The sequence below is a fragment of the Nerophis lumbriciformis genome, linkage group LG12 (genome assembly GCF_033978685.3).
Source record: "Nerophis lumbriciformis linkage group LG12, RoL_Nlum_v2.1, whole genome shotgun sequence".
Taxonomy (NCBI): Eukaryota; Metazoa; Chordata; class Actinopteri; order Syngnathiformes; family Syngnathidae; genus Nerophis; species Nerophis lumbriciformis.
Genome location: NC_084559.2, coordinates 6,778,834 through 6,792,518, shown reverse-complemented (window position 1 = coordinate 6,792,518; position 13,685 = coordinate 6,778,834). Strand labels below are relative to the sequence as shown.

The 13,685-nt window shown below is 36.9% G+C and overlaps 1 protein-coding gene across 1 annotated transcript in view; it reads left to right on the top strand.

Moving 5' to 3' along the window:
- Window positions 1-13,685, top strand: part of LOC133595493 (citron Rho-interacting kinase-like) — a 155,336-nt gene that overhangs the window by 51,206 nt on the left and 90,445 nt on the right. The gene's annotated exons all lie outside the window — the stretch shown is intronic.

Below are 13,685 nucleotides of genomic sequence, written 5' to 3'. Positions count from 1 at the left end.
ACGAAAACGACACGACAGCCAGCGACACGGGAGAAAGCGAGGACGAATTCAGCGATCGCCTTCTAACCAACGATTGGTATGTGTTTGTTTGGCATTAAAGGAAACTAACAACTATGAACTAGGTTTACAGCATATGAAATACATTTGGCAACAACATGCACTTTGAGAGTGCAGACAGCCCAATTTTAATCAATTAATATATTCTGTAGACATACCCTCATCCGCGCTCTTTTCCTGAAAGCTGATCTGTCCAGTTTTGGAGTTGATGTCAGCCGGCCAGGGAAGCTAGGGTCGATAGGGGGTTTAGCTCGCTCGTCTGCGGGAACAAACTGCCGCCATTGCTTGCCGTGCTAGCGAGGTCCTTTGTCCCTGAATTGTTCACACACTCCGGCAGATTCAATGGGGGTCTGGCGGCAGATTTCTTTGACTTTATCGTTGGAAATGCATCTGCTTTGAGTGTCGCAGGATATCCACACATTCTTGCCATCTCTGTCGTAGCATAGCTTTCGTCGGTAAAGTATGCGGAACAAACGTCCAATTTCTTGCCACTTTCGCATCTTTGGGCCACTGGTGCAACTTGAATCCGTCCCTGTTCGTGTTGTTACACCCTCCGACAACACACCGACGAGGCATGATGTCTCCAAGGTACGGAAAACAGTCGAAAAAACGGAAAATAACAGAGCTGATTTGACTCGGTGTTTGAGAAAATGGCGGATTGCTTCCCGATGTGACGTCACAACGTGACGTCATCGCTCCGAGAGCGATTGTTAGAAAGGCGTTTAATTCGCCAAAATTCACCCATTTAGAGTTCGGAAATCGGTTAAAAAAATATATGGTCTTTTTTCTGCAACATCAAGGTATATATTGACGCTTACATAGGTCTGGTGATAATGTTCCCCTTTAAGCATCTTTAATATACAAACTGGCGCAGGGTGGAAAAAAGTTTGGACACTTTGGACGTACTGTACCATTAGGTGAAGAAAATAGTCCTTGTAACATACATACATACATATGTTTGTAATGTAACATACAGGAACCAAGAAACATTAACGGCGTGGCTCGGTTGGTAGAGCGGCCGTGCAAGCGACCTGAGGGTCCTGGTTTGATCCTCCAAGTCACGTCCGTTGTGTCCTTGAGCAAGACACTTCACCCTTGCTCCTGATGGGTTGTGGTTAGGGCCTTGCATGGCAGCTCCCGCCATTAGTGTGTGAATGTGTGTAATAATGAGTGAATGTGGAAATAGTGCCAGAGCGCTTTGAGTACCTTGGAGGTAGAAAAGCGCTAAACAAGTGCAAAACCCAAAACCAGTGAAGTTGGCACGTTGTGTAATTCGTAAATAAAAACAAAATACAATGATTTGCAAATCTTTTTCAACTTATATTCAATTAAATAGTCTGCAAAGACGATCTTTAATGTTCACACTGAGAAACTTAATTTGTTTTGCAAATAATCATGAACTTAGAATTTAATGGCAGCAACACATTGCAAAAAAGTTGTCACAGGGGCATTTTTACCACTGTGTTACATGGCCTTTCCTTTTAACAACACTCAGTAAACGTTTGGGAACTGAGGAGACACATTATTTCCTATTGTTGCTTGATGTACAGCTTAAGTTGTTCAACAGTCCGGGGGTCTCCGTTGTGGTATTTTAGGCTTCATAATGCGCCACCTATTTTCAATGGGAGACTGGTCTGGACTACAGACAGGCCAGTCCAGTACCCGCACTCTTTTACTATGAAGCGACCCTGTTATAACACGTGGCTTGGCATTGTCTTGCTGAAATAAGCAGGGGCGTCCATGATAACGTTGCTTGGATGGCAACATATGTTGCTCCAAAACCTGTATGTACCTTTCAGCATTAATGGTGCATTCACAGATGTGTAAGTTACCCATGACTTGCACAGATATTGGCTTTTGAACTTTGCGCCTATAACAATCCGGATGGTTCTTTTCCTCTTTGGTCCGGAGGACACGACGTCCGCAGTTTCCAAAAACAATTTGAAATGTGGACTCGTCAGACTTCAGAACACTTTTCCACTTTGCATCAGCATACCTGCCAACTACTCCGGTTTTCCCGTAATTAGTACGGTTTTCATCAACCTATTCCGGGTTACGGTTGCAGTGATAAAAAATACGGTTTTTCATTAATTACAATTTATTTTATTTTTTTAAAGTTTTATTCACGAAATCGCGTAACAACAATCACAATCGACACTGCTTCCCATTCCGAATGCCATGCGCGAGGCTATTTATAGCACCGCTGCCAAGCACGAGGCACCTGTTGCCCATTGTTTCCAAACGAGCGAACAATCATGGAATCAGCCGGAGAAAAATCGCAAACGAGTCTTAAACCGAAAAGAAAACTGCAGTCATTCCGTGAAGAATATTCAAAAGCCTATCCGGGAATAATTATCCGTTCCAAAAAGGGTGAAAACTACGCGAATTGCACCTTGTGCAGACAAGATTTTTCGATCGGACACGGAGGAATTAGCGATGTAAAAGACCACGTTGGGACAAAAAAACACAAGTCTAATGCCGTTGCTAAATTTGGATTTTAGCCACAAAAAGGTAATGACACCAATGTTATCTATTGGAATTGTTTAGTATTGTTATACTGTTAAAAGTGTTTATACTATTTATGCTTTCAAGTCCAAGTTGAAGAAATCTTGTTAAATGTTGACAGCATAACTACCAAAATACAGAAGTATGTCCTTAATATTTTTGCAGTGCTATTTCTGTTGAAAAGTTAAAATGATTACATTAGAGATGTTCAAGTGTCTGATGGCTTAAATTAATTTTCATTAATTTTTCATATTTTGAATTCTTTTGAAAGGCTTACAAAAAAACTACATTTGAATTGTAATTCCATGCTATTGACAGGACTATTAATTTTAATGAAGTTAGCTTACCATGTTTACAGTATGATAATTGTGATAGAAATGTGAATTTTAGGCACAGAATATTTTTTACAATTGAACAAGGCAGTAGATTATACAAGCTTGAACAGAAAGTTAATAATGACACCAATTTTTTTTTTAATGGAATTGTTTAGTACTGTTTTACCATTTGTTTACTGTAAAAAGTGTTTATACTGTTTATACTTTCAATTAACAAATTGAAGTCTTGTGAAAGGTTGACAGGATAACTGGCATTAACTGTCAAAATAATTTCAAACTATTGAAGTTAGCTTACAGAATAAACATGTCAATCAACCCATATGATTTTTGCTGTAATATTTTTGTTTTGAAAAGTCACTGTGACTGATAGAAAAGTGATGGTTTTAGCAACATTTTAACCTGTCTGAATGCAATCAATCATAAATGGCTTTGGCTTTGCATAGGAGAGTTTTAACTTGCACTTACAGATGTAGCCACAAACTGTAGTTACTGACAGTGGTTTTCTGAAGTGTTTCTGAGCCCATGGGGTGATATCCTTCACACACTGATGTCGCTTTTTGATTCAGTACCGCCTGAGGGATCCAAGGTCCTTAACATCATCGCTTATGTGCAGTGATTTCTCCAGATTCTCTGAACCTTTTGATGGTATTACGGACCGTAGATGGTGAAATCCCTAAATTCCTTGCAATAGCTTGTTGAGAAATGTTGTTCTTAAATTGTTCAACAATTTGCTTGGGCATTTGTTGACAAAGTGGTGACCCTCGCCCCATCCTTGTTTGTGAATGACTGAGCATTTCATGGAAGATGCTTTTATACCCAATCATGGCACCCACCTGTTCCCAATTAGCCTGTTCACCTGTGGGATGTTCCAAATAAGTGTTTGATGAGAATTCCTCAACTTTATCAGTCTTTTTTGCCACTTGTGCCAGCTTTTTTGAAACATGTTGCAGGCATCAAATTCCAAATGAGCTAATATTTGTAAAAAATAACGTTTTCCAGTTTGAACATTAAGTATCTTGTCTTTTTGCTTTATTCAATTGAATATAAGTTGAAAAGGATTTTCAAATCATTGTTTTCTTTCTTAATTTACCATTTACACATCGTGCCAACTTCACTGCTTTTGGGGTTTGTATAACCTATTTACTTTTTCAAGAACAATGTATATTAACTGTCCATGCTGCTTTTAATTCAAATTCAAATGTGCTCTGTGAGCAAAACCCATGCGTTTTGGGTTATGTAACATAGCTGAAACCATCCCAGTACACAACTGAAGCTGTCACATTGACAGTAATGGATAACAGACCAGCAGTATCTACAAATCCCTACTCAGCAGTATGCACTTAAAAAAAAAAAATTATAAAAAAAAATCAATTTAAATCAACGGTTTTAGAAAAAGCAGCCTCTTTTTCTCAGCCTACTAAAGCGCTGGTTACCAAGCAGTGAATACGCTGTGCAATGGTTGCTATGGAGATGAGAGCCAAATACCTACGAGTGAAGAGCTGATGCAGTGGGCAGACTGTTGTGATGAAATGCTGGGTCCTTGGTTCATTTCGTTTCAGCAATCTGAAACCCGTGATTTCTGTATTGCATCCTATCCTAACAAGACTTTTTTTTGGGTCAGATTTTGGATTTTAATCTAATGCAATGTACAGTACGTACAATTGCAGCGCATAATCTGAAGTTTTATGATCTTTACCTGCATTTTATGCATTTTCTTTCCAGTGTTCAAGAACAGAGAGGTTTTCTAGCACCATGAGTGAGGTTAGTTGTGTAGGAGTATAATCATTTTTCTCTTGATTGAGTTTCTGATAGTGATGTGCGATACCACTCATTTTCTTTCCAATTCAATGCCGAGTACAATTCAGGCTGGTATCGACGATACCTATCCGGTACCGACATGTTGTACAATGTGTCTGCTAAAATTTTGCATTTATATTTGCAAATAATAACATATCTATTGTTGCGTTTGGACCAGTTGTTCCTCCCAGGGAATTCAAGTTTCTGGTCGTCGCTCCCAAGCTCTTTACAACACTTAAAGCTGAGTAAAAAACCCACCAGAGACAGAATAGGTATTTTGTATATATTTGCAAAGTTTTGTAAATATAAATGAGACCAGTCCAGCATAGAACATTCAATCACGCAGCTAAGATGGTCTGCCCTCAGAAATGGAAACCTTCTATTCTATAAAGTCTCTCTCCCTCCCTCCCTCGCTGTCTTGTCTTTTCAACCCAAACACATGCCCATTGTCCTCCGCACCTGGACATAAGAATAGATAAGAAGGAGTATCTCTCTTTCTTACATTCCACACTCAAGGTTAGCACACAGTATTTGCAGACAACCAAAAGACCACAATTGGAAGAAAAACACTAGCTGTTTTGTAATATGATTATGAAATTAAAGAAGTAACACTTAAATACGGATATATGTAAATATCTGCCTCCGACACTATCTAAAAAAAACAACAACAGTAAAATATAAGAAAAAGAGCAAAATATCTGAATTAAATGGGGAAAAGCTGAATTTTTAAAAACTAATAATGACTAATAATCTACTCAGTCACCTATCACCAAAATGTGCCCCCCATACTTGAATTTCCAGTATGGAGCTCATACCGTATTTTTCGGAGTGTAAGTCGCACCGGCCGAAAATGCATAATAAAGAAGGGAAAAAACATATATAAGTCGCACTGGAGTATAAGTTGCATTTTTGGGGGAAATTTATTTGATAAAACCCAACACCAAGAATAGACATTTGAAAGGCAATTTAAAATAAATAAAGAATAGTGAACAACAGGCTGAATAAGTGTACATTATATGAGGCATAAATAACCAACTGGTATGTTAACGTAACATATTATGGTAAGAGTCATTCAAATAACTATAACATATAGAACATGCTATACGTTTACCAAACAATCTGTCACTCCTAATCGCTAAATCCCATGAAATCTTATACGTCTAGTCCAGGGGTCGGCAACCCGCGGCTCTAGAGCCGCATGCGGCTCTTTAGCGCCGCCCTAGTGGCTCTCTGGAGCTTTTTTAAAAATGTATGAAAAATGGAAAAAGATGAAGGGAAAAAAAATCTATTTTTTGTTTTAATATGGTTTCTGTAGGAGGACAAACATGACACAAACCTCCCTAATTGTTACAAAGCACACTGTTTATATTAAACATGCTTCATTGATTCGAGTATTTGGCGAGCGCCGTTTTGTCCTACTAATTTTGGTGGTCCTTGAACTCACCGTAGTTTGTTTACATGTATAACTTTCTCCGACTTTCTAGGACGTGTTTTAAGCCACTTCTTTTCCTGTCTCATTTTGTCCACCAAACTTTTAACGTTGTGCATGAAAGGTGAGTTTTGTTGATGTTATTGACTTGTATGGAGTGCTAATCAGACATATTTGGTCACTGCATGACTGCAAGCTACTCGATGCTAACATGCTATTTAGGCTAGCTATATGTACATATTGCATCATTATGCCTCATTTGTAGCTATATTTGAGGTCATTTAGTTTCCTATAAGTCCTCTTAATTCAATTTATATCTCATGACACACTATCTGTATGTAATATGGCTTTTAATTTTTTGCGGCTCCAGACAGATTTGTTTTTGTATTTTTGGTCCAATATGGCTCTTTCAACATTTTGGGTTGCCGACCCCTGGTCTAGTCTCTTACGTGAATGAGCTAAATAATATTATTTGATATTTTACGGTAATGTGTTAATAATTTCACACATATGTCGCTTATGAGTATAAGTCGCACCTCCGGCCAAACTATGGAAAAAAACTGCGACTTATAGTCCGAAAAATACGGTAGTTTCCTAATGAAGCCCAAGCTTGACGCTCCTCTACTTTCTCCTGCTCCGCTTGCTGCAGCAACAACAAACACAACTCCAGACGCTCCTCTTCGTTTTATATCGTTTACTTGTCAACTTAATCATTCAAAAACGTAAAACAATAACGATGTGGGAACAAATGAAAGGCAAAATAAAGCGAGTTTGTTGCAGTAAGAAAGAGTTAGAAAAAATTAAGAGTAAGGTCAAAAAACTGTGTGGCTCGATTCCACCATACCTGACTGCCATTACCCATAATACTTTGTGTCCAAAACCATCTTACCACACAGATCCTTCTGCCACATATGCAATTAAACAGTTACATAATCTTCACTGTGTTAAAGCAGTATAAAATAGTATGTCATCAAATTATTCAGACAAATGTAATAATTACAAATAAAGAGTACCTTATAATTATTCTAAACATGCAATATACTGTACCTGTATACATTTTCATATTATGCAAATAAAGTAAATAGTCCCATTTTGGCTGAATAAACATAAAGCACCTTCCATAAAATGTAAATTAACTTAAATAGCATTTAGGCGGTGTCATGTACAAAATGAGGGGGAAGACACTGGAAACAAATAAAATTAAAGGCAGTTAAACAATATTGACATCAAATAAACACCAATATATATACACTGCAAAAAGTCAGTGTTCAAAAACAAGAAAAAAAAAATACAAAAATTAGGGGTATTTTATTTGAACTAAGCAAAATGATCTGCCAATAGAACAAGAAAATGTGGCTTGTCAAGACTTTCCAAAACAAGAAAAAATAGCTAACTTCAATGAACCCAAAAATACCTTAAAATAAGTATATTGTCACTAATAACAAGTGCACTTTTCTTGGTAGAAAAAAACCCCAGACCTTTTTGCTCAATATGTTGAAAAATATTCTTAAATGAAGTAAATGCTAGTGCCATTATCTTGACATAATGATATGCGCTCGGCATTACATTTCTTGAAACCAGCAAACTTATACCAAAAACGAATTTATTGTTCTTAATGGAAAGGCAACAAGGCAACCGCTTGTTACTCTCGGGGTCTCCTAGTTGCTCAGGCAAATCATATGGTCTAAAAATGCATTTTTCCATCGATAACATGACATCATCGCGCCAAGTGCGTGCTCTTTCAGTCAATTAGTGCGCATATATACAGCCTGGCCCCCGGCCAAAAAATGTTTTATTGTAATTTTGAAGAATTCATCTGAATGTGCATGCATTTCTGTTCAAAATAGTTTGAAATGTCACATGTTAAATGTTTAAATATTAACTGTCCGTTTACTGTACTGTGCCAACTGTACTACTATATGAGTACGTATTTTATATTGTTTCATTGAACATAAAACAGCAAAGTCCATTTGGCTGTCACCGTTTTAATTTTGAGACAAAATTGTGTCAAAGTCACGATTTGTTTTTTCATGCTTGAAATAGAAATTATTACTTTAAAAAAGTAGTGTTATACTTGTGAGTGTTGATGACACAGCTTTGCAACAGTTGATGTTCTAGTTTCAAGCATGTTTTACTCAATATAGGTCATAAAATCTTAGCTACAAGCTGTAATATCTTACTGAGATAATTTAGGACCAAAACCCTTAAAACAAGTAAAACACTCTAACATACAATCTGCTTAGTGAGAAGAATTATCTTATCAGACAGAAAATAAGCAAATATCACCCTTATTTGAGATATTTCATCTTACTTAGATTTCAGTTTTTGCAGTGTATTGGAATGAAATGCAAAACATTTGTCCCACGTAGCAGACATTAACAAACCTCATTTTTATATTGACGGAAATCAATAAATGTGAACATATGTGAATCCTATGGAACTTTCATACCAGTGTTAACTTTGCAGCATTGACAGTTTCTCATCGCCTTCTTTCTCCCTGTGGTTTGCTCACACAGCTGTGCACTGACTTTCAAGTCAGCCAGAACAAAAAAGAATGTTTGTAAAAGTTTAAAAATAATGTCAATTAAATAAAAGTACTGGCAAAAGGCCTATTGATGCACCCTGGAAGAAACATAGGGTTTTTAGACAAGACTTTTGTTTTGTTTTAAATAAGCTGAATTATTTCATAAAGCATACTTGCGCATGCACACATAAACATGCACAATACTATTTAACTATATGGTGCATTCTAACAAATTAGTTCAATGTTCTCGCCTTTCCCACCTATACCATAATTGATGTCCCCAAATGACCATTGCTGGAGAAATACTATACAGAAGCACATTTACACATCATTAGCATGATAAAATAGAACATTCCCATGGAAGCTTTGAATTGGCCTACTTTCTGTGTTGTAAACCTCTGGCCTTGTTTGCATTTGGTCTTTACTATTTTTTTTTTACCATTTCTTGTCAAATATAAAAGTAAAAATGCTAGTCATGTTAATAGCTACAATTCTAAAAGCTTGCACACACACACACACACACACACACACACACACACACACATATATATATATATATAAATTGTTTATATATATATATATTGTTTATATGTGTTAATATTGTTGTATATATATATATATATATATATATATATATATATTGTTTATATGTGTTAATATTGTTGTATATATATATATATATATATATATATATATTGTTTATATGTGTTAATATTGTTTTATATATATATATATATATATATATATATATATATATATATATATATATATATATATATATATGGTAACACTTTTGTATGGGGAACATATTCTAAGTAACAAAGACTTAATTTAGAGTTATTTGGACACTAGGGGAACATACCGTATAGGGGTTAGGGTTACTAATAAGCAATAATTCTGAGGTTATTGAGGGAAGACTCTTAGTTAATGGCTTACTGCTTGTATAATAAGGCCATGCAGAATAAGGCATTAGTAAGTACTTAATAATGACTAATTAGGAGCCAATATGTTACTAATTGTGCATCTTAATAAGCAACTAATTAATGGTGAATATGTTCTCCGTACTAAAGTGACCATGTATATATATATATATATATATATATATATATATATATATATATATATATATATATATATATATATATATATATATATATATATATATAAATTGTTGCGTTTGTACCAGATGTTCCACCAAGGGAATTTAAGTTACTGGTCAATCCCAAGTTCTTTTGATGACACATAAGATGAGTTTAAATTATCACCAGAACAGAATAGGTATTTTGTCATTTATTTTCAAAGCTTTGAAGATAGAGACCAGCCCAGGACAACACATTCAATTGTATATATATATATATATATATATATATATATATACATATATATACATATATATACACACACACACACACACACACACACACACACACACACACACACACACACACACACAGTTGAACAGGGGTTGGTGCGTGTGCCTCGCAATAAGAAAGCCCTGGGTTTGATCCCCGGGCTTGGGGTCTTCCTGTTAGGAGTTTGCATGTTCTCCTTGTGACTCCCGAAATAAAAACAAAGAACATGTGCAGTTTATTATCGTTGCAAAGAGGTTAGATAACATGCAGAAAGCAAACTCTGACTCATATTATATTGCAAATTAATTACAAAACTGAGCACTCCAATATTTATTTAAATCACATTGTGTTTATGCTTTCTTTCATCCAAACAAACTGTGTCTTGCTTTCCATTCTACCTAAGTTATTTTGGCAATTTCTCCTGCTGCTGTCAGATTCACTTGTCGTATTGCGTGTCAGCCGAGGATCAGTGCCAGACTCGGGACGCACGCATGTACTGATGTGCCATGTAACCTGATGTCCTGTAATTAGATCAACTAGGCTGTGACCAATGGCTTTTTAACTGTGACCCGTTCACTTTCACTTTCACTCTCAGCATTCCTTTCTACAGAATTGACAGACATAAACTGGCTTGCAATAGCGTCTTTTTTATTATCTGCAAAATTGCAGAACCGTTTTTCATCCTGTTGGGTTTAAATTCAGTGAGCAGCATTGCTTATGGATGAGGTTGCTCACATGAATACTGGAACAGCTTCTCACAGAAATAATTCATTCAACAGGATTAGGGTCAAACAACACTTGGACCAACGGTAACCCTGTTTAAGCACTTATATTTACTGCTGTAGCAAAAGTTTTTTGTACAAATAAACGTTTGTACAAATGAGCAGATTTTACCTCTAACTAGAGATGTCCGATAATGGCTTTTTTGCCGATATCCGATATTCCAATATTGTCCAACTGTTAATTACCGATACCGATATATACAGTCGTGGAATTAACACATTATTATGCCTAATTTTGTTGTGATGCCCCACTGGATGCATTAAACAATGTAACAAGGTTTTCCAAAATAAATCAACTCAAGTTATGGAAAAAAAAATGCCAACATGGCACTGCCATATTTATTATTGAAGTAACAAAGTGCATTCTTTTTTTTTCAACATGTCTCAAAACAGCAGCTTGGAATTTGGGACATGCTCTACCTGAGAGAGCATGAGTGAGGAGGTTGAGGTGGGCGGGATTGGGGGTTGGGGGGGGTGTCTATTGTAGCGTCCTGGAAGAGTTAGTGCTGCAAGGGGTTGTGGGTATTTTTTCTCTTGTGTTTATGTTGTGTTACGATGCGGATGTTCTCCCAAAATGTGTTTTTCATTCTTGTTTGGTGTGGGTTCACAGTGTGGCGCATATTTGTACAGTGTTAAAGTTGTTTATCCGGCCACCCTCAGTGTGACCTGTATGACTGTTGACCAAGTATGCGTGCATTCACTTGTGTGTGTGAAAAGCCGTAAATATTATGTGACTGGGCCGGCACGCAAAGGCAGTGCCTTTAAGGTTTATTGGCGCTCTGTACTTCTCCCTACGTCCGTGTACACAGCGGCGTTTTAAAAAATCATAAATTTTACTTTTTGAAACCGATACCGATAATTTTGAAACCAATACCGATAATTTCCCATATTACATTTTAAAGCATTTATCGGCCGATATTATCGGACAACTCTACCTCTAACAAATGCTAAAAATCTGCTCATATCCGGATATTCTGTATTTTTTTATTATTTAACTCACAGGAGTTTTGACGTGCAGGCAAAGCATAATAAATCCAAACTTCAATCTGCATGAGGAGTAGGGGTGAATGATAAATATCGGACAGATGATTTATCAGGTCTATATGAGGCATTATTCATACCGTTAAATCCAAAAACATTAAAACATAGCTAAAAAACATTGTAATGAGGTGAGATTATCCGTACCAGGGTGAGCGAATCCAGCACCCCTTTTCCCTACTCATTCTGTAAACCAGCGGTACCGATCCGTGGATCGATTGGTACCGGGCCGCACAAGAAATAAAAAAAAATATATATATACAATTTTTTAAATTTTTTTTTAATTAAATCAACATAAAAAACACAAGATACACTTACAATTAGTGCACCAACCCAAATAACCTCCCTCTCCCATTTACACTCATTCACACTCATTCGCACAAAAGGGTTGTTTTTTTCTGTTATTAATATTCTGGTTCCTACATTATATATCAATACAGTCTGCAGGGATACAGTCTGTAAGCACACATGATTGTATTTTTTATGGGGAAAAAACTAAACAAAAAAAACACCATGAAGTGAAATAACTGAAAACATGTTTTATATTCTGGTTTCTTCAAAATAGCCACCCTTTGCTCTGATTACTGCTTTGCACACTCTTGGCATTCTCTCGATGAGCTACAAGAGGTAGTCACCTGAAAGGGTTTTCCCTTCACAGGTGTGCTCTATACTGTAAATAAGTTATTGTTTATTTGTATTGGTTTTGAAAAGTATAAAGGTATCTGCATCCGTATCGGCTTGAAAAAATATATATATCGTGGATTCCCCCAAAACAGGTGATAAAATAGGTTTTAAGATGAGCTATAGCCTGAATGCAGCTGGGATAGAGCCCCCCGTGAACCCGAGAGGGACAAGCGGTAGAAAAATGGATGGATGGATGGATGTATTAACAGTAAAGGTAAACACAAACATGTAAAAACACCAAAAACTATCCTGCATTTCAAAGGGTTAAAGGGGAACATTATCACAATTTCAGAATTGTTAAAACCATTAAAAATCAGTTCCCAGTGGCTTATTATATTTTTCGAAGTTTTTTTCAAAATTTTACCCATCACGCAATATCCCTAAAAAAAAAGCTTCAAAGTGCCTGATTTTAACCATCCGTCCATTTTCCTGTGACGTCACATAGTGAAGCCAACACAAACAAACATGGCAGAAAGAACAGCAAGCTATAGCGACATTAGCTCGGATTCAGACTCGGATTTCAGTGGCTTAAGCGAATCAACAGATTACGAATGTATTGAAACGGATGGTTGTAGTGTGGAGGCAGGTAGCGAAAACTAAATTGAAGAAGAAACTGAAGCTATTGAGCCATATCGGTTTGAACCGTATGCAAGCGAAACCGACGAAAACGACACGACAGCCAGCGACACGGGAGAAAGCGAGGACGAATTCGGCGATTGCCTTCTAACCAACGATTGGTGTGTGTTTGTTTGGCATTAAAGGAAACTAACAACTATGAACTAGGTTTACAGCATATTAAATAAATTTGGCAACAACATGCAATTTGAGAGTGCAGACAGCCCAATTTTCATCAATTAATATATTCTGTAGACATACCCTCATCCGCGCTCTTTTCCTGAAAGCTGATCTGTCCAGTTTTGGAGTTGATGTCAGCAGGCCAGGGAAGCTAGGGTAGATAGGGGGTTTAGCTCGCTCGTCTGCGGGAACAAACTGCCGCCATTGCTTGTCGTGCTACCGAGGTCCTTTGTCTCTGAATTGCTCACACACTCCGGCAGATTCAATGGGGGTCTGGCGGCAGATTTCTTTGACTTTATCGTTGGAAATGCATCTGCTTTGAGTGTCGCAGGATATCCACACATTCTTGCCATCTCTGTCGTAGCATAGCTTTCGTCGGTAAAGTGT